Genomic DNA, 25,372 nt, shown 5'->3' with positions numbered 1-25,372 from the left:
AGCGGCCGCCAGGGGGCGGGGGAGGCCCAGGAATGGCGGCGCTCAGGGCGAGCGGACCCGGCCTTGGCGACCACCACGGGCACGGGCACGGGCACCTCCCACTGCCCGGGGGGCTCCAAGCCCCGTCCGAGGCCGTGCACGCTGCCAGGGACGGGGCAACCTGTTCTGTGTAAGGCCTCACGTGCCCGGACGGTATTCCCCGGCTCAGCGAACTCACCACGTGGGGACCCCACCCGGGGGGCACCTGCTCGCTGCAGAAAGGTGCCCAAACACGGCAGTTCCTCCGTCCCTCCTCTGCCTCCCCTGGCTCCGGGGACTAGTGCCCACCCGAGCCCTCTTATCTGTGCTGCAAGGTTTGTAGAGAAGGTGGATATTCAGTGAGACACCAGAACAGGCTGCCCAGAGAAGCTCTGGCTGCCCCATCCCTGGAAGTGTCCCAGGCCAGGCTGGACGGGGCTTGGAGCAACCCGGGATAGTGGAAGGTGTCCCTGCCCGTGGCAGGGGGTGGCACTGGGTGCTCATTAACATCTCTTTCAACACAAACCATTCCATGATTCAATGATATTCTTGTCTCACCCTGCAGTGGGCCTTTCTTCCCAAAACTCTGAGCCTGCTGCAATCTTGAGACCTGACTGGTCAGATGATGGAGCCTTCCCGGTCTTTCCTGGGGTGTCTCCACCAGTTGCTTCCTCAGCACATCAACACAGATCAATCCTTCACCCTCACCCAGGCCTGATGCTCTGCAGGGCTGTGGGAATTGATCCTAAATGGTCTTGAGAAAGGAGAATATTAGGATAAGGGAGAAGGAGGAATTCTTTCAGAATAAGGTGGTGTAAGATGGCTCAGGGAAACAGTAGCAGCAGCGAGAGGGAAGCAGGGCTGGGGGAGGAAGGCAGAGCTGGGACCCCCACACTGGCCATGTGTGTGGGGGCCGGGGCTGGTGGGCACGCGGGACCCTCGCTCCGTGAGCCGGACACGGGCTGTGGGCTCGGCTCGGCTCTGAAGGAGAAGAGGCCCCACAGCAGCAGCTTAGTGAGGGGCCTGGTGTTTGGTCTGTTCCACATCAATGGGGCGTCCAGCTGTGGCTGAGGATGAAAGCAAGCGAGAGAGAGAGGATTAAAGGCTCCCAGGGTCTCCTCTAACCCGCCTAAGACTCACCAAGAGGGCAGTGTGCGGCTTCAGGAAGGCTTCTTCATATGGAAAATATTATGTGAGGGAGAGAAAGAGGAGGGGGAAGGGAGCAGGGAGAGAGAGAGACTTCTGTCCAGAGAGTGCCGAGGGAAGACTGACCACTAAAAGCACTTTGGAGGTTCAGATCGAGCCCAGGAGAAAGCGCTGAGCTCTGCCACACCTGGGAGTGTGACAGGGCACAGGTGTGATGAGTTTGGGGGGCCTGCAGACAAGAGCAGAGGAAAAATAAAGGGATGAAAGAAGAGGGAAAGTGGAGAAGGGGAATGAGGAGGCTGGCAAAAGGGAGGTGAAAGGAGAGAGATGGAAGGGGAGGTGGTGAAAGGCGGGCTGAGGGCCACGAGGGGAGCGGGAGGTGGTGACAGCCTGGCTGTCTGCTCCATTGTGCAGGATCCAGGTGGGCAGGTGGGAGCCCCACGCTCAGCCCTCCTGGCCCGTTCCCTACCCCGCCACACTGCTCCAGGAATGCCTGTGATGGGGAACAAATTGCTAACAGAAGTGAGACATTTTGCACTGCACACAAGCGAGTTTCCAGTGCAAGGTTTCCTGTCAGCGGCCGGGCCAGAGGGTGTGGAGCCCTCCTGCCTCTGGCAGGATAATCCCATGAGTTAACACACAGCCTTGGTTATGGTGCAGGATGAGGGACCTGAGGCCAGGCTTTCCTGCCTCCTGTTTTGGCTGCCACCGTTTCCCTGCTTCCATTCCCTGGTATTTTCTACTTCCCCTGTGTGTGGCATTCCCAGTCTCATTAGCCCTTCCTCCCCCACCACCTCCCACCGCTGAGATCTCCCCGGCATTCACAGGCTTCCACTCCACTTTCCTCCTTGATTTATCCTGGTGAACTGAGTGACCTTCCTCGACCCCATTTTCATGGCCATGTGAGCACAGGCAGGCACTTGGGGAGGGCAGGTCATCCCTCGCTCCCTGTCCGTGAGCTGTGAGGACACCGACACTCCCCCTCACACCGGGCCGGGGTGGTGGGTGCTCACACTGTGGGTGGGTGCCCAGCACCTGGATCTGCAGCAATTCCTTGCACACCAGGGTCAGAGACATGGAAAGTGCTGGCTGAAAAACATGGAGCTGCTTGTCTTTGCATCTCTGCACACTCGGATGGTGTTCAGCCGAGCCTGTGTGTGTGCACCAGCAGTGTGCAGGGAAACACTCTGGTGTGTGTCCCTCTAGAGACAGGCACAGCTTTTCAATTTTCCATCACCTGTGCTTTGAGGGATCCCACAGAGATACCTGGTCTGTCCCTGTGAGAAGTGCACACAGATACTTTTTCTCCTTTACAGAATCCCAGAATGGTTTGAGTTGGAAGGCACCTTAAAGCTCATCTCATCCTCCACCCTGCCATGGGCAGGGACACCTTTCACTAGCCCAGGTTGTTCCAAGCCCCATCCAACACAGCCTTGGACACTTCCAGGGATGGGGCAGCCACAGCTTCTCAGGATAGCCTGTGCCAGGGCCTCCCCACCCTTGCAGGGAAGAGTTTCCAACCTGGCCCAGGTTTCTGTGTTCTTGGTCATCACTGTGGAGGCTGAAAAGTCTCCAGATGGACCCAACAAGCCAAAATGCAGAGCTGGGGGATGTGCACGGACTCCCTGGTATGGACACACCTGCAAGGCGAGGGAACCTCTAGGACCACAAATATCCTGATGCCCTGTGACTCCTGATGGAATCAGTGGATTTTAACAGGAGAGAGATCACTTCTCCCTCCTCCCTACAAAACACATCTCTGAGTCTCTGCTCCTGGGTCTGAGGAATTTTGGACAACAGTCTGAATGTCTGAAGTGTCAGAGGAGCAGCCAACCCAAAGGTGCTGCTGAGTTTTGGGGCAGCAACTTAGGTCTGATCCCATTTGGGCACACAGCTGCACCCCACCCAGGCTCCACTCCAACATCCCAAAGCTGAGTGTCTTCCACACGTTTGCTGAATAGCTGGCAAAGTGGTTTGCCCCCTTCCCTCGCCCAGCGGCACATAAATCCCTTTGCCCCTAGTCTGGAAATCTGCCTTCCTGTCCCTCCCTTCCCTGCCTTCCTGGGAAGCCAGCGTGGATGCAGTGCTGCCGGCTTGCCTGTCTGAGCTGCTTAGTTAAGAATAATAAACAAACTCCTAAATGGAAGGATATTCTTTAAACCTGCCTTGTGCTGCCTGCCAGGGAATGCAGGCAGCAGAGCCCACCTCCTGTCCCCCTCCAGCCCCGGCTCCAGGCTCTCCTGAAACCTGATCTGCTGTGCTGTGGAGCTGCACCATGGCCTCTGCGTGCACCTTCCCCCCTGACCCTGTCTGGATTCTCCTGTCCTTTTCCTGACACACTCCCAAGGAGCACGTGCTGCTGGCTCACACACACCCCACGGAGGGGCTCATGGTGGCACAGCCACAGCTGCACTCCCAGGTCACTGTGCCACTGCCCAGCCGGGCACGAGGGGCACTTACAGATGGAGAATCATGGAATTGGGGAATGGTTTCGTTGGAAGGGACCTTGAAGCTCACCCAATTCCACCCCCTGCCATGGGCAGGGACACCTCCCACTAGCCCAGGTTGCCCCAAGCCCCGTCCAACCTGGCCTTGGACACTTCCAGGGATGGGGCAGTCACAGTTTCTCTGGGCAACTTGTGCCAGTGCCTCACCACCCTCACAGCCAAGAATTCCTTCCCAATATCCCATCTAATCCTGGCATCTGGCAGTGTGAAGCCATTCCCCTTGTCCTGTCCCTCCAGGCCCTTGTCCAAAATCCCTCTTGAAGCACAGATGTTCCTGTGGTCACTTGTTCTGCTTCATAGTCTGCTGTTTGCAGCTCTTCTGACACAGGTATGTCCTTCCCTGTCTCTCCATGTTGCTCATGCACCTTTTATTCAGACACAAAGGCATCTTTTCCCACCTTCTCGTGCTTGTTCCCTCCTTCCAGCTCACACAGTTGCCCAGCTTTCCTTGCCTGTGTCCCATTTTCCTCATGCCAGCACTCACAGCCCGCAGGAAGCCGATGTCAGCTGGAGGCTGAGCAGTCCCTGGGACCCTCCAGCCCTGCCACACTTTTCAACCCACTTCTCATTTTTCTTCTTCTCTTTCTGTAATTTATTGTTTTCAGCTCTCCTCCTCCTCCTCAGTGCCTGCTGAAGGGAACTCGTCTCCTGCCTCTTCTTTCTGTTTTCATCTTAAGAAAGAAGGGAAAAACCCATTTTGCTCTTTCCCCAGCTCCAATTCCCCTTCCACCCCCACACCCTCCCACCTCCCTTCCCAGCCCTGAAACCTTTTCCTGATAGTGTTGCTGTAACTGTTCAATTAAAGGAGCAATTACAAAATCAATCAAAGCGAACCGTGTGCCGTGTGCCGAGGGGGCAGCGCCGGGGAGCGGGGACGGCGCCGGGGCCCGGCCCCAGGGCAGCTCAGCTCGGGCTCGGCTCCAGTTGTCTCACTGATGGGGAGACGTTGCTCTGAGGACAGGGGTTGCCTTCTGCAGGGTCACACTGGCATCACCAGCCTCACACACCTGCAGAACTCCCCTCTGGAACAAATCCTGGCAGAGCTCTCGGTACAAACCACGGTTTTTGGGCTGAACCGGCCATTCCACGACTCCATGGTTCCAACATGATCAGCCCCCACGTGTGTCTTGTGCGATTTTGGGGGGTTACTGACTCTCTGCTGATTCCCTCTCCCTTTGGAGTGGATGTTCCTGCTCCTGCTGCACCCAAGCCATGGAATCAGTGTGTGCCCTGCTCTTTGCCACACGCTGTTTTCTCACCAAGTGGCACTCACAGTGTCTCACTCCCCACTGTCCATGTCTCTTCAGAACTATATCCATGATTTTCACTGTGGGAATTCCCTTCCAGCACCTGCAGCCCTTTGGTGCTGTCAGCACCAAGCCTGGTCCTGACACAGAGGAAGAAATCCTTCCAAACTCATCTCAAACAGGGGAAGATGAGCTGGAGAACAGGTTGGATTAAGAGGGAATTGTGCAAAGCAGATGAGTTTTGGTTCACATGTGGGCAGAATCATGGCAGCTTCCCAGTGGTGTGAGGAAGTCAGCTTTGGTACATCCAAGGAGACCCAGATCCTGCTCCTGGTTACACCAAGCCTTGAAAGGCTGAGGCAAACCACTGAGAACTGGGGACCAGAGACCTTAATGGAAAGGATGGGAAAGGCTTTCTTGTCTTCTTATGAAGACATCCATGAAAGGAACACCTTTTAGAAAGCCCTTTGCCTTAGTATAATCCATCAGAAGCACAGCTTTGTCTTGCTTCTGGGTTCTGGTTGTGCTCTTCAAGGTACATTTCCCTCCAGATTGAAGGGAAGCAGGATTGGAGCCGTTTAATGATGAGCTCTTATCCCAGACTTGACCCTGATTTTGCACAGTCAGAGAAGCAGCTTCCCAAAGGCTTATCATTCCTTTCAGAGCAGGAATCTGGCAGGTTTCCTGGGGCAGGAGTCCAGTTTGGCTTTAATTTTTAGTGAGTAATACTGAGAGCCTGGTCACCCCGCGGGTCCCGTGGAAACAGGACTGTGCTGACACACTTCCAGTGCAGCAGGAGGGACAAATCAATCTGCAAGGAGGCTTTAACGAGGCCCCCATCCCTGGTTTTTTTGTTTGGTCACACCCCGGTTCACTAGAGTTTTATAAATTAAATACTGAAATAAGCACACAACTGCTGCTGTACCCTGTTCCCAAGCTCCCATGTCTGACAGAGATGTTCAGTGCTGCTACAACACTCCTCTACTTCCCCACCCACCTGGAAATGACAGAATGAAGAGGGCTGGGAAGGGAGGAATTTGGCAGAGGGGTAGGTTGATTTTCCTGCAGTTTTTCCTGCTGCTGCCATGTTATCTTGGATTGTGCTGACACCATTTAGGGTGTATTTACCGGGTGTGCCAGGGGTGCCTGGAGCCTTTGGCCTTGGGGTTTGTATAAATCAAAGGAAATGAGTGTTTCCAAGCACTTTTAGGCTGTAACTTCAGCCCAGCTGTGCAGCCCCGTGGGGCGATGCAGGTCTGCGGGTGCTGCTGGGCTGGGACTGTTTTGATCTTCTGTAATTTTGGGAGCTGCCCATGGTTGTGTCCTGTGGCTCTCGGTCCTACAAACATTTAACCTGTGACTTTCAGGCAGGCTGGTCCCATCCCCGTCAGCCTTTGGTGACAGCCTGAAGGAAATTCTCATTTTTCTTGGTGGGTTTGGGACCAAAGTGTCTGCGATAGGATTCATTTGTGGGAAAGATCTGAACTGCCAAGAGGGACAGGGAGGGATGTTATTTTGCAACCCTTTTGTCCCAAAGCCACAAATCTGTCACTCACAGCTCTGCCTGTCCCTTGGCTCTGTCATCATGGGGGGTGTGGAGCAGCCTGGCCTGTGGCCCTGCAGGACTGTCCATCAGGGCACAGCGGGGAAGGAGCAGGTCCCAAATTTCTGATTAGGAGGGAGGAAAACCCACTTGGCTACAGGGAGGACAAGTCCTCCTGCAGCAGAAAAGGACTACACAGAGGCTGCTGGTGTGAGAACCCTCTCAGTTCCTCCACTTCATTGCTGGGGCTGGAGGGAGGTGGAAAAGGGACCTGAACACGCTCTCGCTTGGTTTCTGCCAGGGGGAGAAACTGTTGTCTCCAAGGAATTGACTCCTGATTTATGAGGGTCTTGCTCCTGACTTGCAGTAAGATGAATAATGGGGAAATTTTTACAATGAGGGTGGGGAGGCCCTGGCACAGGCTGCCCAGAGGAGCTGTGGCTGCCCCATCCCTGCAAGTGTCCAAGGCCAGGCTGGATGGGCCTTGGAGCAACCTGGGCTAGTGGGAGGTGTCCCTGCCCGTGGCAGGGGGTGGCACTGGATGATGTTTAAGGTCCCTTCCAACCCAACCCAACCTGTGATTCCATAAACACACAGCTCCTGTGCTTCCAGACTCCAGCCTGGAATTCCCTCACCCCCAGGCTTTGCTCCCAGGGTCAGGGCCAGTCCTGCCCAGTGTCCCTGTGGGGTGACAGGGGCTGGGTGGGGACAGGGCCACCTGCCCAGGGTGTTGCAGGGTGCTGAGCTGTGGCACCGGGGACGAGCCTCTGGCCTTGTCCAGCTGCCTCTTTGCCATCTATATTTGGTAAAAAAATGATTTGGAATTGTTTGTTTGTGGCTCCTTGGAAACCCTCCGGTAGAAATGGCTTCTTTTGTTTGGTTACTTGGGAAAAATATTTCCCCCTCCTTCTTTCACTATTTTGAAACATTAAAAAAGCAAAGCTTTAAAGAGCCCAGGAATATCCCTGACTGTCACCAGCCTCTGTCTCTCCTCCTGGCTCCCTGCTCTCTCCCTGATACTCTGCTCCACCTTCCTGTACATCCTGACAACGAAAACACCATTTAAATGTCCTCGAAGTTTCTCCTTCCATTGAAAAAGGGGATTTATTCTCTTTTTTTTTTTAATCAGAATTAATGTGATTCTAATGTGTTCCTTTTGATCTTCAGGGGATTTTTTACACTGATGATCCCTAATTTTGAATTTTTTTTTCTTCTTTTTTGGTTTTAATTGTTTTAAAAAGCTTTAGCGAAAGGGGAAAAAAAAAAAATCCATCCTACTTCTTTGGCACATCTTTAACCTTTAAGTACCTCCAGAAAAAATGTTTAAAATATATTATACATTTTTAAAGAGGGTGCGTTTGACAGGTCAGTCTCAAACCTCTCTCTCTTTTCTTGCGCTGTGTTGGAATAAGACAATTTTGCAGCTTGGATTTTTTTGACAGTTAAATTGCAATGTAGGCAGAGGGTGGAATAGGGATCCTGTCTCTTTAACTCTCTAACTAGACAAAGACTTTTCCCCTCTGAGAGCTGAGCCCGGGATCAGAACTGTCAGATGATCTCGTAGCACTTGGGAGAGTTTGCAAAGTCATAATTATATCTTTTAACCTGTCTTGCTCTTTGCAAAAGAAAGGTCCTATTATATTGAAATGAGATTATTAGCCATCAAATACTTTCTTTCTTGGGATTCTTCTTCTTTAAAAAAAAAATTCAAATACCTTAACTACTTTGCAATTGAATTTTTATAAGATTTACTTTTCGCTAAATAAGTGTTCTGCAGCAGCTATTTTTTTTAAAGTATTTTTAAAAGGGTGTTTTCAGTATGCAGATGCAAAAAAAATCAGACTAAATGTCTGAAATGTCACCTGGATAATTAAAGGAAGGTAAAGTTTCAGAGCTCAGTTCAGGTTTTTTCCCTGGCTTACTTGGTGAGCTTCGCTATTCCCAAACCCTGCTGCTTTTCCTCATTTCAATGCCAAAAATATATTTTCCCTGAAACCCAATCATTTTCAACCTTCCATTTTCTCTTTTTTTTTTTTTTTTTTTTCCCTGTGTCTTTTCTTCATGAAAAAATGAAAATGAAACCCCAAATAACTGGAGAAGGTTTTTTTAATGCACACAATTGAAATCCCCGCACTGCAGTGTCAGTGTGGGCTGGAACAAAAGGGGACGAGTCTCTGAAGCAATCAGGGTATCACCAGAAATCAAAGGGAAATCCAATCCCAAATTCAAGAAAGAGCTTCTTAAGCAAGCTCATCCAGTACTAGTTGGCACAACAGTTACACCCAGGCAAAATTTGGAACTTGAGATTAGGAAACATTAGATATTTAACACGTTTTTAAATATCTGCCTGAATAAGGATTGGAAGGAATATGAAATAGCTGAAATTTGTGGACAATCTGTGCCTGATCCCAAGACCTCTGAAGCCAACCGAGGGTCCTTCCCCCTGCTCTGGCTCCAGCACCCTGTGCTGGGAGGGACTGGTCATTTTAATGGGATGATTAAAGTCATTCATGGCTGAATAATTCAGATTGTGTCAGCCTGTCCTTTATAAACTCTCTTTGCATGGGTGGGTTATGTGGTGGCCATAAAAATTCATTCTGAGATTAAATTCAGTGTGTGCCAGTCTGACAAAGGATTTGTTCCTGGTGCAAACTCTCCAGAAACTCACAGGATGCCAGGAACTCACAACTCGTTCACATGGTTTTTGAGGGATTAGATACCTTTAAGTTTTTAAAATATAATTTTTAAAAGTAATTTTAAAGATGCTCTGTAGGGCTGCAGGACTCTGCATCACAGGAGTCTGGTGTACTTTTGAACATCTCAGGAAGGGCCTCAGCTGTGCTGTTGTGATCACATGTATTTCCTGGTGACCATATTCTTCTTTTTTTTAATTCCAAAGCCTGAGAACAAAGACCATGGTTTAACATACCTGATTAACCTTCTCAGAGATGTCTGGTCATAACACAAACCAGGTGAGGGACAGAACAAAACAACCTCCCCCCGCTGAAGGAGGCCCTGATTCAGAACGAGCCCCACCTGGGGAAAGGTTTTTAATGAAGAACCTCAGGACAGGAAGGTTCAGGAATTTGTTGAGCTGCACCTGCTGAAAGTTCCATAAACCCCAGTACCTGCTGAGAGGGACACACAGGGTTTCTGTCTCTCCAGAGTTCCCTCGTGCTCCTGGTGCTTTGGTATGGAAACCTCTCCCTGCCCTACCTGGTTTTAATACTCACAAGCCTATTGCAAACTAAAATACGTGGGGTTTTTCTCTTGGCTTACAGGACAGACCCAGAGCCTTCAAGGAAACTCTTGGATACGATCACCAGGTGTTCTCTGTCCATCCAGCTTTTGGGTTTCATGCTGAAGCTGCAGCATCAGCCACCTCCGAGTTCAAGGTAGGAGCAAATGTCTGGTTTTACTCCTGCATTTGCGCCCTTGTATTTCTTTTCCAACTGGATGACTCAAGAGCAAAGAGTGACAGATATTCATATAGTACCTGACTAAGCTGCCTTTAATCGTCTGTGTGTGCTGGGGAGCCAGGAGATAAGGCCAGAGAGCCAGTTCAACCTGTGTGAATTGGCAGTGGCCCCCTGACTCCCTGGAGCAGCTCCAGTTTACACCACTGAGGATCTGACTTGGAATTTCAAGGCTTTTCAGTTACTATCATAAATATCTCTTCTTTTTCTTGGCAATGAAATAATCTATAGAGTGGTTCCAAAAAATTAAAAGAAGCTGTTGGCAGATGTGTCTATTAGTTTGAGCTGGAGGTTTTTGGCTTTTTCGAGGCCGGAGCTCAGACGTGGGGTAGCCGGGAGGCTTCTGGGCGTCCACAGTAGCTTTACCTTTGGCTGTGCTGTTGTTCCTGGAGGAATGTGCTTTGTTTCTCGGGGTTGATTGGAGAGGGGTGGGGGAGAGGTTTAAATGAGAGACTCAGGAAGTATAGAACAGGAGGAATTCAAGAGCTGTCCGTCTGTCTTGCTGATGACCTCAGTGAATCCGTGAGTCCCCTGAGTCAGTACCTGTGTTCCAGCCTCGGGCAGGGATGGTGTGTGGGTTAGGGAATGCAAGCACGAGGTGATGTCCAACTTTGCTTACTTAAAATATGAAAAATAGTGCCTTTTTAAGGGCAGATTCCTATAGAAAATGTTCTCAGCCTCCTGGGAGTCACATTCCTTGGCGGGGCAGGAGGTGCTGTGCTCTGGAGCCCGGCAAAGCCAGGCCTGCCAATGCCATGGACGGGGATCGGGGCTGGCGCCGCTGTGGGTGTGGGTGTAAACACCAGCCAGCTGTGCCAACCCCAGCGTGCCCTGGCTGTGCTGCCTCTGGGGCCCTGCCCCACTTGAGCCTCTCCAGAGTGGGTATCAATGAGCTCCCGGTTCCGGGGGCCGTGGAAATCGCCGTGTTTACTCTCCTTTGGCAGCAGCCGCCGGCCCTCGGGGGCCCTGAAGTGCTTCCTTGAGCTCAAGAGCTGCTGCTCAGCAGCTTCGTAGGGCAGGGCTGGGGAGAAACCAAGCCCATTTTGGAGAGAAAACTGAGGTCTCATTTGCTGTAGCTCACCCAGATGTACCCTGGTATGTCCTGCTGCTGATCCACTGCCGTCACTGGCCTGTGCTCACACTCACCTACACAGATCAAGGTGAAAAGTTGTATAAATTGCCTATTGGAGCATAAGCTGCCTGGATTTTATAATTTGGCCCCGGGACTCATTCAGGAAAGACGTCAAAGCCTTTTGCTCCGTTATTTGTGCTGAGCTAAAAATAACTTTGGGGGCCCCACCTCAGCTGACCACACTCCCTTGAAAACCCAGCACAGATGCTCCCGTGCTGCTCTCCTGGATTCTGGCAGCCACAAACCAGAGCCATCAGAAGCTCAGACCCCACTGCTCCTTGTGGTGACATCTTTCCTGATGGGAATCATTGGGTCTCTTGGGACACAGGGAGCAGCAGCTCCTGCCCAGGGAGGAAGGACTTGGTGTGTTCCTCGTTCACCTCGTCAGCTCTCTGTGGTGACCTGGGGGAGGTTGGTGGTCCATCTACCCCCCACATTCATGGGTGCACCTGCAGACACCTTGTCCTTGGTTCCTGCCATGCTGCTGGAATGTCATTTGCCAGCGCCAGAGACCAGTGCAGGCAGGATTTGTGTCGGTGTGCCCTTTTTGGTCAATACTAATATCCCAAACTTCAAGTGGAGCATTTTTCCTAAAGCAGCTCCACTTCTTGCTGGCAAGACAGTTTTATCACCCTCAGATACTCAGCACTTTCCAGGCTGGATCAATGGGCAATTGTTCCAGAAACACATTGAACTTCCCCAGGCTGTGTCTCTCTGTTGTGGTTTTTTATTTTTTTATTTTATTTCAGCCTTTAACAAAACCCCCAGAGATCTGAGCAAAAATAGTAAGAATAAGAAAACAAATTCTATCATAATTTTTGTCAAGGCCAGGGAAATAATTGCCCAGCCTGCTCTGCTCCTCCTTCACAGCCCCAGAAAGGTTTTACGAGCTGAAGCAGTTGGTCTCTCAGGAGGTGCTTGAGAGGAAAAGGAGACCACGAAGCCAGGGCCGTGTTTTCCATCTGGAGCTTCCCCATGGAAGCCGAGTGTTCTCCCCCAGCTGTGGCTCGGGCCAGCTGAGCCCAGGCAGTGGCAAAGCTCTCAGATCAGTGTCAGGAGCTGACACCAGGCCCCTCTGTGCTGACCATTCCTGGGGACCGAATACATCTTGATTCCATATTTTGGTTTTACAGGCCCTGCACAATAATCACCTCTTAATTCACCCTCCCTCCTCTCTCTGCTGAGGAACAGCAGACGGGAGATTTCATGTGCCATAAATATTTAGATTGTGCCTGTGTGTTTATAACACTTGCCGAGAGTGTAACTGGAGCAGCTCACACTCGGCAGCAACACCTGATGCCGGGGAAAGTTTTCCATCACCTCATGTGGGCCGTGGGGCAGCCGTGGGCTGGCCCACACTGGGGACCAGTAGCCGTGTCGTCCTGCCCCGTCCTCTCCTGCCACCCCCGGGAGCAACAACAGCCCCAATAATAACATGGATGGGATTTCGTGTCCCTGTGGAGCTGCTGCTCCAGAGGATGCTGGAAAAAAGCTGTGGCTGGGATGGAATGGAAAATTCCTGTGGTGTTCCTGGGGGGGTGTGAGGGGGGAAGCAGGTCCCTCGTGTGACCAACAGGTTCCAGGCCATGTGTGCCTGGAGATCCACAGGGCTTGTGTGTGTCTTGGCCTCTCCAACACAGAACCATGGAATGGTTTGGGTTGGAAGTGACCTTAAAGACCATCTCATTTCCCCCCTGCTCTGGGCAGGGACACCTTCCCCTAGACCAGGTTGCTCCAACCTGTTCCATGGCTCAGTTCCCCTTGAGAAGGGGGAGTAACTAATGCAGGAGGTTTTCAAGAGCAGGTTGGACCTCAGGAAGGACGCTAAAGGTGATCTTTGGGAGCACAAGAAGGGCCTGGCTGAGGTTCTCAGCCCCTTCCCGGAGGTGGTGGCCCAGGCCAGGCTGGGCTGTGCTGGTGGCCCTGTTGGGGGCAGACTGGGCAGACTGGGAGGCTCTGCAGGGCTGCAGCAGCAGGTTTGGGAGGGCACACGGCTCAGCCCGGTGCTTTCCAGAGCAGCAGGTCTCTGAAGTGTTATGGAATTTTTTGTGCTTTAATAAATGTGTTTTTACTAATGTTTCTTTAGGGGAAAATATTTTTCTTTTGTTTCTCTGTGTAGCCTCTTTAGGACTTTCTGTGGAAGTGCAGCCAATAGTATGAGCTTTGGCTCTTTTTCCCCTGTCCTGTGCTTTTTCTCCTTTTTTTTTTTTTTTTTTTTTTGAGAGGAAATAAATCTCAGTTTTCAGTCCCTTCCCTTGCTCCTATTCCACTTACCTGCTGGGTTCAGTTCTGTGGCTTTAGAAACAGGAGTAATGACTCAATGGCAAACATGGGAAGGATTTTCCCTCCCTGGGCAGGAGCTTTGGTACTTGCCTGCCATGGGCTTTGCTCCAACCTTTTTCCTGGAGCCTTTAATGCTTGTCAGGGTTGGAGGTGAGACATCACATGAGATGGATTGTAAGAGGTGTCCAGTTTGGTGATTGTTGGCTCTCCAAGGGCTCTCTTTACCACCAGTGGCAAATTTTGAGTTTGGTGTAGGGAGGACTGGAATTAAGAAGGAAAAAAGAGAAAAAGAGAGAGAGAAAACCCTTCCTCGTCCTGTTTTAGAATCAGCGGGTGGAGAGGAAACATAAACTCAATTTTATGTGGATTATAAGGCACCTATAAAGAGTCATATGAACTGAGACACTTGGCTCTGTTACCCTAATGATACCTATGGAACAATATGTGAAACCTATTACACTATTCTGGATATATGTGTGTGTGTATATATATTTATATATATGTACAGAGAATGAGGGAGAGAGAGACGAAATATGGGGCCTTTATTTTTATTGGCTTCTGCAAAGGATAAATTACACAGCAAGGGCAAGGTTAAATTATTGTAAATGTCTGTATGAAAGGCATCACTTAATTATTAACAGTCTGCTACAAATAAAAGGTACATATGCTAAAATGGCCTGACCTGCTGGATTGTGAGTTTGTTTAAAATTGTTGGTGAGGCCCACAGCTGACTTGTTCTGTTAGACAGGCTGGAAAAAGAGCCAGGGTAAGGTTTCATTGCAGGGTGGCTTTTAGCCCTCTTTACCAGATGTCAAATGAATGCCTAGAAAATGGGGAAGGTGGGAGCATTCTGAGAGCAGGGACAGAGCACCGTGAGGAAGAGAGGATGTTTAGAACCACCTGGATGGATGGGGAAAGAGGGGGAGCTCCAAGAAGTGACTGCTGTAACTCACTGTGAATTGTGTCTCACAATCTCTCTCCCTTACCATTTACCCACAAAGGGCAAGTCCACAACAGACACAACAGAGTTTTTTAAAGTGGATCCCTTCCCCTGTCTTAGTTAGGAAAAGGCTGGAACCCCTTTAAAGAGGGGGTTGCACCTGAGGAGTCTGCAAAAGGTAACTCAAAGAGAAAACCATTCCAGGATGGAATTTCCACAGGGAAACTTGGAGGCTTCACCAAGTTGGGGAGGAAAAAAAGGTCTGCAAATCCACTGGTCTGTATGGATGAGAGAACCCTGTGGAAAGCTCCCCCTTGCACTCACCAAATTAAAACTGCTCTTGGCAAGGAGAGAGATGTCTCTGTGACTCCACATTCAGCCCCAAGGCCAGATGGAATCCCTGGGAGTGCCTGGGCTCTCCTCCTGCCCACGGCCAGCCAGGGATTCCTGCACACTCCAGCCAGTCCCTGGTGGACCTGCAGCACCATCTCTTAGGGAGAGACATCTCATCTTGCTTTAAGGATCCCCAAAATTTTGAGAATTTGCTGCCTCACCCCCCTCCTTGATAAGCTCAGCATTTACTCATGTGGAAAAACAGGATGATTAAGAAAATGTTCAGTGTGAGTTTGATCCTGATGGATTTTAATGCAGTTTGGCACCTGAGGAGATGGGACAAAGAGGAGGATGCTCAGCAAGAGCAGGATGGCCTTGCTCTTGTTCCAAGGCTCAGGTTTGTGTAGAAGGTGTTGAAGAAATTACTCCAGAAAAGGGGAATTTTGATGTGTTTTCCCATCACATCAGACTTCTTCATGAAGGTCTGGAAACATGAGCCTTGAGCAGCTGGGGAAATTCCAGGTCTAGGTGAAGACTGGTTGGACGGAATTAGTGACAGGTAAATTCTGTTCCACACGAGTCGTTGGGTCCCATCTCTGCATTTTACCTTGGTGGGAGTCTGATGTTTTCCCATAAAGCCCTCGATGACAGTGGAGCAAGAAAACACTTAACCCACTGCTGCTTTTAGTTTTGGTGGTGGATGAAAGGAGAGCAGAGGCTTTTGCTCTCCAGGCAGACAGGGATAGAATTCCTCCCTGGGAAAACCTGCCTCCACAGGAGGCTTGTCTCGGCACAAGGGGAAGCGTGTCGTGGCCATGCCGGCTCCAACAGTAGCACAGCCTGTGCAGCCCCATGGGCTGCTGAGGATCTCTATCATTCACATCTCGGGGGCTGCCTTGGCCCCTCTCCAAAGGCCCTTGGCAGCCGTTCAAGGCCTCGCAAGGTGCTGAACACGCTGAAGTTCCTTTTGTCTCCAGCGTGTGTGTGGGGATGGATTACCCGAGCTGCCCTGCGGGAGGGGGACGGGGGTTTGGCTGGACAGAGCTGCAGGTGAAGGGTTTGTGAGGTGGCTTCACCCTGCCTGTGAGGTGCAGCTGTATCTCCAAGTGCTCCTGGCTGTTAATTACAGTTCCACTTGTAGCTGCAGTGTCGGATGGTTGTGGGTGAGGCCACGGCAAAGTGTCAGGAATGTTGGTTGGATGGATCTATATGAGGACAGGGATGGAGAAAGCCCCTTGTGTGCAGAGCTACAGCAGCTCGTGAGTGGGAAGTGGTGACATTTGCTGCTTGGGGTTGTAGCTGCAGAGGGGTCAATGGTTGTTGGTTGAACAGGGTGAGGGGTTATGTTGTTGGGGTTGTGAGTAGGTGGGAAGGGCTGATGGCAGGTCAGGAACAGAAGGACTGTCACCACGAGCTGGGGACAGGATGAGGAGGAGTCCTGGGAGAGTCAGACCCTTTCCCTGGGGTGAGAGGGGCAGAGTGTGTGGGAAGGAGCCGGTCCATGGGTGTGCTCTTGGCACGTGTGTTCCCACACACCCTTCTCCCAACTGGTCCTGGAGGGAGCTGAAAGGCCTCGGGAGCAGCTGGGGGCTGTAAAACCCGGGGTCTACACAAAGGGAAAAAGTGACAGGGGAGAAGCCAGGCCGGCCCCACCTCGCAGGGTCCGACTGGAATGTGTTTGCTCGGGGGGTGCAGTGTTGGGTTAGTAACGTGAACCCTCTGCAAATACCTCCGGGGCAGACAGGTCCGTTTCGGGCTGTGTTTATTTAATAAAGAGCCAGTGAAGTAACTGCAATTTCATTGTCAATTTACTAATGCGTTACAGTTATGTTTCTGAACCTCATTGTTTGGACTCGGGAGCTTGCAGTGCCTGGCCAGAACTTTCCTTTTTTCTCCCCCTTATTCCTCCCCTCAAGTGTAAAACACGTTTTATTATGACTAGAATGTCTTCTATTTATCAAAAGCTGGGATTAAAACCCTCGACTCCCCCCTTTCATGCACATATCCAACTTGGCAACAGGTCGGTGATTAACCTCCTGAAAGCCTCACTTGCTCACTCGCCTTTTTTCTAGTCTTTCCTTTTTTTTTTAAGAGAGGTGAAACCACGCACATTTGTGCACACACTGACACATATAACACACACACACTTTAAAAGTTCATCTGGGAAGAATACGATGGAAACTCTGGCTGGAGAGCGATGCAGCCGTGCGTCTCTGTGGTCTGGGGAGTCTGACTGTGGCCTCCTACTCTTTTGGATGGAAAGCTGGGTTTGAAACACGATTGCACATTCTCAATAATAATAAAAAGCCCCAACAACTACTCACCCCTCCCCAGTGGTGCCCTGAGAAATGAGCTTTTGAATGAATATGGGGAGAGGGTGGCAGAGCAGCTGCTGAGTTTTGAGCCTCAGTAGGTCCTTCCTGCAGCAGGGAGAAAGGGTGGAGAGCAGGGAGGTCGCCCTCAGCTGAGGTTTTGTAGGTTCCCTGGTCCCACACAGGTTTATTTTACCAAAGAATCCATGTAGGAGAGGACTTTTCCCTCTCTCCAAGTTGTGGGAAGAGCCTTGGATTCATCAAGTTTGACTTCAGGACTGATGTGATGGAGGTGGGATGTGGGAGCGGGGCAGGACCCTTGGGCAGAGCTGGGGGGGGATCTCTGACTATGCCCAAAGGTGCTGGGGCAGCTGGAGCGCCCTGCCCTGCCTGCCCTGCCCTGCCCTGCCCTGCCCTGCCCTGCCCTGCCCTGCCTGCCCTGCCCTGCCCTGCCTGCCCTGCCTGCCCTGCCCTGCCTGCCCTGCCCTCGGCCGTGACCTCGTAGAGCCCTCCCAGGCCTTGGTCCAGCCCTGCACAGCACAGTCGTGACAAATGACCCAACCTGGCTTCAGGGGGAGCTGGGCTGACCCCCTGGAGCAGCCCTTGAACCCCACCTGGGGCTGGGGGCTTTTTGTGTGCGCGGCCCCTGCGGCACCGCCGGCTCGGGGCTTGTTCCGTGAGGAGAGGGAAGATTTCTGCTAATCTGCTCCTAAATGAGGGTCTAATTCCTCGAGCAGAAACTTGTCAGCTGCTTGTTAACAGCCTCTTGGACCCGCACTCACGTGGCCTTCATTATTTTTAGGAGGGTTTTCAGTTGTGCCTTCGGTTTGGAACACAAGTGTAAAAGTCGCTCGCGTCTGTGCCGGCCCTGTTAACAACACCCGGGTAAATGCCCTGGTTTGGGAGAGAAATGCATCCCATGGTTTGGGAGAGGAATACAGGGCACTGGTAGCGGGGGACATTTCATAGTGAATTTTCCCTTTTTTTTTTTTTTCTTCTTATTTTTAAATGTGGAAACTTTTAGACACAATCCCGGCCCTGTGTTTAAGTCATTAAAACATCTTTAAGCGTTTTCTGGTTTGAGTTTTCTTAGCAGCAGGCCTTTTCCTGGAATGTATTTTATTTTTCTTTTAAGTCGATGAAAAAAAAAGATAAATAAAAACCCACCCCTTGCATTTCCAGGCGATTTTTTAAGGGGAGTGAGGAGAGGGAGGGCGGGGGGAGGCGGAGGGAGGTTGTGGGATGAGGAAAGTGAGAGAACAGGGCCCTTTCTGTGCTTTATTTCTAATCCGCAGGAATCCATTTTAGCCTTTTATGGCTGTTGCACTTGCTGACAGGATTTACATTCTCCGTATGTTATCTGAAACATCACAATCTGGGGCTGTGGGATTGTTTCATGCCTGGGTTAAAAACACGCCAGTGCTTCTGGGAGGCTGTGGGGAGCGAGGTGAGAGCAGGGAGGGGGAGAGAAAGCTTTTAAAAAGGGGAGAAACAGAGGGGAAAGCAAGAGCCGAGCACTTTGCGGGAGCTGCTGCTGGCAGAGTTCATGGCCCAGACAAACTGATGTTTCAGTGAACCAGGGAGGGCATTATTAGATCCCTTTGATTCCGGCAGCGCTGGAGCACAGCTCCGGTCTAGGAAAGCAGCTATGGAAACACCCTCCCTTCTCTGAAGCCCCTCTGCACTGGGGATGTTTTGAGCCACGTCATTTCTGAGGCACAGGGAGACTCTGGAAGCACAGAATGCTTTGGATCATCTCGCTCCACCCCCTGCCTTGTGCAGGGACACCTTCCACCAGCCCAGGTTGCTCCAAGCCCTGTCCAACCTGGCCCTGAACACTTCCAGGGATTGGGGTCCACAGTTCCTCTGGGCACCCTGTGCCAGGTCCTCCCCACGCTCAGAAGGATATCAGTATTCCTAACCTAAATTTCCCCTCTCATTTTGAAGCCATTCCCACTTGTCCTGTTGCTGAAGTTCAGTGCTGGTGACAGCAGTGCTCCGATGCCCTGGGGATGGATGGATGGATAACGGGATACAGAGGCTTTTTCTGCCCTATGTGTTGAGAGCTCCTTGAAAAAAAATCAATTGATTTTGGTAGAAACCAAATTAAATGCCATTAAAGTTCTAACTTTGCCAGGTGTTTGTTGAGAAAAGAGTGAACAGAGAGGATGTGGTAACTGCTACGAATGCTGATGTGCCAATCCAGGGTATCCATGAGACCCTGCCTTTTCAGAGGCTGAACCTCTTTCATCCCAAATAAACATCCCTCCGTCTGTCTTAGTCTGGATACCCCAAAAATCACTGCTCTGGGCTCTTTGGCTGTGCTGGTCCTGCAGTTCTCTGCTGTTCCCTGCTCAGTCTGAGCTGTGTCTCTGAATGCATGAGAAGGTGCCACTGCATCGTTGGTTTTCTGATCATGACCAAGCTCTAAGCTCTTAAGGTAGGGACTTCAGGTTTTTAATAACTCACGGGAGAACCCAGGGAAAATGTAAGTTTTATGGAGTCTAGAGAATATTTTTAAAGGATTTAGGTGTCTGGAAAAAGTGTCTTAGGAGGTTTAACTGCTTTTCAGTGGAAAAAAGAAAAATTAACAAATATTCTTATTTCTTTGTTAGTCCCTTTTGGAGCAGAACAGCCGCCACGTGTTCCAGGCAGGGCTGGGATCTGGAGGCTGTGGGCCAGATCCCAAATCAGTGTGAGGCAGCACAGCCCAGGTAGGGTGGGCTGGAACTCTGTCCTGTGTGTGTTACAGGGTGAAAGCTCCACAGTCACAGGAGATGTGAGAGGTGATATTATTTTTGTGGCAGTGTAGAAAGCTGGGCTGTGAAAAGCTCCATGTTGGAGAATCAGCAACATTATCCTGGATCCTAATCTAAACAAATGGGGCTTTGGGCTTGCCAGGCTCTTCTTGTCCCCCCTCTGTGCTCCATGACATTTTATCTGCTAAGCTGGGCTGGAATCCTGCTCTCCAGGAGCCCCTGGAGCTGGATCATGTCTGGGCATCAGCTGGGGCTTTGTGCCCACGTGGGAGGTGATTTCAGGTTGGTCTGTGGTACCTGAGCTCTGAAAAGCAGATTTCCCAGGGCAGTGCTGGCATTTCCCAGGGTGGTCAGGCATCGGAAGGGGCTGCCCAGGGAGGTGGTGGAGTCCCCATCCCTGGAATTGTTTGAGGCCAGGTTGGACGGGGCTTGGAGCAACCTGGGCTAGTGGAAGGTGTCCCTGCCTGTGGCAGGGGGTGGGACTGGGTGATGTTCCACCTCCCTCCCCCTTGGGCAGTGTGACCCCCCAGCCCATGGCAGAGCCCCCTCCACATCACCCCCTCTCCCCCGTGCTGGAGGAGTCAGGTTACTCCCCCATCCCTGTGAGTGAAAGAACCCACCTGTGTCTGCGGGGCCTGTTTTGGATTCCTGGGAAACTTTAACCTCTATTAATACCACTAAATTATTTCTTCATATGGCAAAGTACTTATGTAAACCGATCTGCTCCCGCCTTGGAGGAGGCAGGCGCTCTGCTCCGATGGATCTACCTGCTCTCGGGGGGCTCCCAGCCCTCCACATTCCTCCGCCGCTGCTTTTTGCTGCAGAAGGAAAGGACGTGCGTGTGCTGGGAGCGAGCACGTGATGGGAAAAGGGGGAGAGAGGAGAAGGAAGGGAGGAGTGAGATCACCGGGATAATTGGCTTGGAGGCCTCTGGAGCAGCAGCAGGTTGGGGCGGACATTTGTCTGTCTCTCCGTCAAGTTACACCGAGCTGGTGTCTGAACGTTGCACTGGGTGTCTGGCTCAGACCTCCCCAGAGCTGGAGTAAATTAGGAGGAGGCTGGCTGGGGTCAAGTGGGCTTAGTTGTCATTTACACCAATACCTTTTTATATCGCACCGGCTTCCAGCACTGCCAGACTGGTGTGAAGGGACTCCATGGGAATGAGAACCAGGCCCAGGTATTCCCAACCACGAGCATCAGGAACTGTGAAATCGTGGGACTATCCTGAAATTCCTCAGATCTGATCATTTTTGTTTCGTATCTTGGGGCTTTATAGCTTCTGTCCTTGGCAGCAAAGGCTCAAAGTGTGCTTTTTAAATGTGAGCAAATGAGTGAAAGATAAAATATGTCATGAAATCGCGGGACTCCAGCAGATGGGGCTCAAAGAAAAGAATGCCAAAATACTGCAACCTGGCAGAGCTGCTGGGTGTCCCGGGGGCAGAATCAGACCTGTCCCATGTGGCAGGACGTTCCACTGGGAAAAGGGTTTTGCCTTCCTCCTGGCTGTCACCTGGGTGACACTTAGAATCATGGAACCCCAGAATGGTTTGACTTGGGAGGGACCTTAAAGCTCATTTCTACCTCCTGCCATGGGCAGGGACACCTTCCACTGTCCCAGGTGGCTCCAAGCCCCTCCAACCTGGCCTTGGACACTTCCAGGGATGGGGCAGCCACAGCTTCTCTGGGCAACCTGTGCCAGGGCCTCACCACCTCACAGGGAGGAATTTCTTCCTAATATCCAATCTAAACCCACTCTCTGTCAGTGGGAAGCCATTCCCCTGTGAGAACTGGTGATTCCTGTGACTCTTGGTGACTTTGGACGGAGATGGCCTTTCTGGAAGGGGTGTTTTGGTCAGTGCAGGGGATTGGGTTAAGTCTGGACAAATGGAGACACAGGAATTACTGAGTAAAATGTCCTGGCCTGTCTTCTGCAGGAGGTCATCGAGATGATCTGTTTGTCCCTTCTGGTCTTTAAATCTACTAATCTATTTTCCCTTCCAGGAAATAGAACTGTATTCTGAGAACAGCCCCTTAGGAAAAGAGAAAAAAGCAGGCAAAGATGCCTTTGAAAAACAACAGCAAAGCAAAACCCCCTTCAACTACAAAATAAACTGAGGTACGAGGTGCAATTAACAATGCACCAACAGCAGAGCATGGAATGTAAATTGTATTTAAATAGGGCTGTGAAGAATGTTTCAGTCCCCTAAATGGCTTCTCTCTCCTGCTGCCTTGAACCTCCAATCAAGCCCTGCCTGGGAGTAATTTGGGGCTGGAAATTGTTGCCACACGAACAGCTGAAGGCTGGCAGGGTCACCGGCCCCCCGTGTCACACCCTGTCATTTTAGATTAAGATATGCAAAGGCGACACGGCTGCGAACTTTCCCTGGGCTGCCGTGGCCGCGTCCATCCCCATCCCCCGGCTGCAGCCAGGGGAAGGCGTAATTGGAGTCAACTGCTTGATTATGATAATTGCTACTGTCTGGGGGAAGAAGCAGTTGAGTCCTGGAGCTTGATCTGTGCTGCACCTTCGGGCTGATGCCTGTCTGTTTGCCAGCAGATGGGCCTGGCAGAAAGGGTCCTTTTTGGCCCCGCTGTGGCCTCTTGACCTTTGCTTGACCACTTGTTGACTCCGCGATTTCAGGCAGGGTCACGGGATTTTCTAGTTGTTCTCTGCTTCCCACCAGAGGATTGGGCCTGAAGGATTTATCCCCTAAGAGGGAAAAGGCCTTTTTAAAATTTATCCCCAGCTCTTCTCAGCCACACAAGCGGGAGATGAGGTGCCATATATTTCCCACTGGGATATTTATCGCTTTCATTGTATGTCTCGGCAACAATCTGTGGGAAATACCTCCAGGAAGCTTGGCTGGTCAATCTGTCATACCCTGCCCATTTTCATTTGCTGAGAGAGCAGGGATGGTCCTGGAGGTTAAAGCACTGGGATGGGGACAGGGACCAGGCGCTGGGATTTCAGTGCTTCCAGCAAAGTTAGCAGGAGCCAAGGCTGGAGTTCAGCTGGAGCTCCCTCATGTCCCTTTGCCTTGGTGCCCCTCTGAGAAGCAGCATCAGCCCCTACTCTTCATTGAGTTTATTTTTAAGGCTTTTAAACTGTCTGGAGATCCTGAGATAGGGAAGGGAGGATCTCAGGGTGTGAACCTCAGGAAATGCTGTTGTGTTCCCAGATCCGTCCCAGGCTTGGGCAGGGCTCTGAGGCTGGAGCCTCGGAGCTGTTGGCAGTTCCAGTGGGAGTTAAACACTTCCATATCCCTGGGAAGCTTGGCTGGAAGCCCCATATGCAGCAATTTCCCCTGGGTACGTGGTAACCTTGCCCAGGAGTGGTGTGAGGCAGGTGAAGGCCCTGGAACAGAGATCACTTCCATAATTAAGGTGGCAAGAGCTTTATTGTTAATTCCTGGCTATTATCTATTAATGTCAACCCTAAGTGCAAAGCCCAGCTCCAGCTGTGGAGCAATAAGCACAGCCAGAGTTACAGTAGTAAATAACAACAAAGAAATTGAATAATTATTTCCTTGGTATCTTAAAAGTTTAATAAGATTGGGTTTTTTTAATATTAGAAGCAGAGAACCCTGATGGTGTACCTGCCATGATAGCTGCATTCCTTTAACAAAATAATGGGATAACGTGTCTTTAGGCAACATTCTAGTAGAAGGTGTCTCTGCCCATGGCAAGGGGGTGGAACTGGAAGATATTTAAGGTCCCTTCCAACCCCAACCATTCGATGATTCAATGACTGAGGCTGGAGTTGGATCCAGCACCGTTTCCCCAGGCAGGATTCCTATTCCTTTACTTGTTCTCTGCCCCTGCCTGTTTCTGGCCTTGCTCTGGGATGTGTGGCTGCTCTGCCCAGCCCTGGGCTCCGTCTGTCCCTGGTAATCTGCAGGAGTGCCCAGCCCCAGCTGCTCAGGGCAGGGTGCTCGTGCCCTCAGAGCACTTAATGCAATGACTTGGGACCCTGTGGCTGAGGGCTGCGACACTATTGATTCCATTAATTTATGGGATAACCGGTCCTTTGGGAGAGGTTCTTCCTAATCTCCATTAGCTGGAGATTGCTTTATCCTTTGCAGCAAGGAATTTTGCATCCCTTTCCTCTCTAAACTTTCTTAAGCTCTGTCCCTGTGGCTCTGGGTGTCGTGTGTTTCAATTGCCGTAGTTTTGTTTTCTCTGGTTTTTTTACCAAGGCCTCGGGAATATCTTGGGGAATGAGCAGAATAAGGCCTGCAGGTGAACTCTGCTTCTATGTAGAAGTCTAGATCTTTTTGACAGCTTTGTTTTACTTTACCAAAAATTGCCAAGATACACTCAGGCTCTGTTCTCTCACTACATTTTCATTTTCAGTAGGAAGCGCCAAAGGCAGCTGACAAAACTCCTCTGCTACACTCCCAAATTTATTTTACCAAATTCTGAGTTGTCACTTGCTACCAGTGGTTCCAGCTCTGTCATCCAGGAGCTGGGGATGCTCTGGTGGAGGTGTGGGGTCAGGAGCAGGACGTGGCAGTGGGGGCTCCTGGTGTCCTGCCAGGTCACAGGCTGGGGCTGCAAACCCCGGCTGTATTCCATGGGGAGCTGCTGGAAGTTGCTCTCTGGAAGCTGGTTTGTCACAGGACAGGTTCTCCAGCCCCAGGGTGTCAGGGGGAGCAGCTCTTTGGCAGGAAGAGCTCAACACCCCACGGCTGAGCTGCTCTGGCTGTGCTCCCTCTGACCCCCGGGACCCCTCACGTGTCCCAGTGCTGCCCATCATAGAAATGAATCCACGACCTCTGGGAGAGGCAGGTCACAGTCACAGCCCTGGGCACACGGGAACCCTGGTGGGATGGAAGTGGGAGTTGGTCATTTCTCGTGGCTGTCACAGGCAATGGGAGGCTGAAAATGGTAACCAGGAGGTGGTAAGAGATCTGCTTTTCTGGAACTTTCTGTGCAAGTGTGAAAGCAAACCTTGGGCCTGGGGGTGTGACTTTTCTTCCATCTTTGATCCCCAAATCAAACATTAAGAAAAGTGTTCACAAACCTTTAGCAGGCAGAAATTGTTGCCTCATGTCTCTGGTGATGCCAAAGGAGTGAGGGAAAACCCCCACCGTGCAGACCACCCCCAGCCCAGCTGCAGGGCCTCACAGCAGGAGGGGAGAAGCATCTTGGAACCATGGAACGGTTTGGGTTGGGAATGACCTAAAAGATCATCTTGTCTGGGAACTGCGGTGGGTGATTTTGGAAATATGGGCTGGCAGCTCTGCCCTCCCCTAAGGCAAAGGAGCTTTCACCACCCATTTCCCTTCCACGGTGGAGGTGAGGATTTCGTGGAGCCTCCTCCATGAAATGCTTGGGACTCTGGAAATACCAAATGCTGCCTGAGAGCAGGTTACTGGTGCTGCCTTGGGGCAAACAGGGAGCCCAGCTCGGTGCCACAGTCCCATTGCCCCATTTCCTTCTCTGCACCTCCTGCAACATCCGATGGGCTGGGGGCATGTGGTGTTTGTTCTCTGTGAACTGAAATCCTGTCTCAGGAGGAGATCTGAGCTCGCTGCTGTCTCAGCAGTCAGTGGTTGGGTGCTGGAAGAGCTGGCAGTGGCTTTGGGCTGTGGTTGCCTCGTGGCTGGGAGAGCTCAGGCTGTGGTGACACCCCAGCCTGGCACTGCCCCTGCCTGCAGAGGTGCTGCTTTAGTG

General features: G+C 51.3%; 1 protein-coding gene across 1 annotated transcript in view; it reads left to right on the top strand.

Annotated features, from left to right (window-relative positions):
* FOXP4 (forkhead box P4) overlaps nucleotides 1–25,372 on the top strand; it is a 166,957-nt gene that overhangs the window by 20,518 nt on the left and 121,067 nt on the right. Inside the window, exon 5 of the mRNA XM_039382310.1 lies at nucleotides 9,743–9,856. The gene's annotated coding sequence lies outside the window, so the exon portion shown is untranslated. The remainder of the gene's footprint in view (nucleotides 1–9,742; nucleotides 9,857–25,372) is intronic.

The sequence above is a fragment of the Pipra filicauda genome, unplaced genomic scaffold (genome assembly GCF_003945595.2).
Source record: "Pipra filicauda isolate LSUMZ 115617 unplaced genomic scaffold, ASM394559v2 scaffold264_size1072897_pilon, whole genome shotgun sequence".
Lineage (NCBI taxonomy): Eukaryota > Metazoa > Chordata > Aves > Passeriformes > Pipridae > Pipra > Pipra filicauda.
The sequence above is the reverse complement of the archived record's forward strand: the minus strand, read 5'-3'. Positions and strand labels throughout refer to the sequence as shown.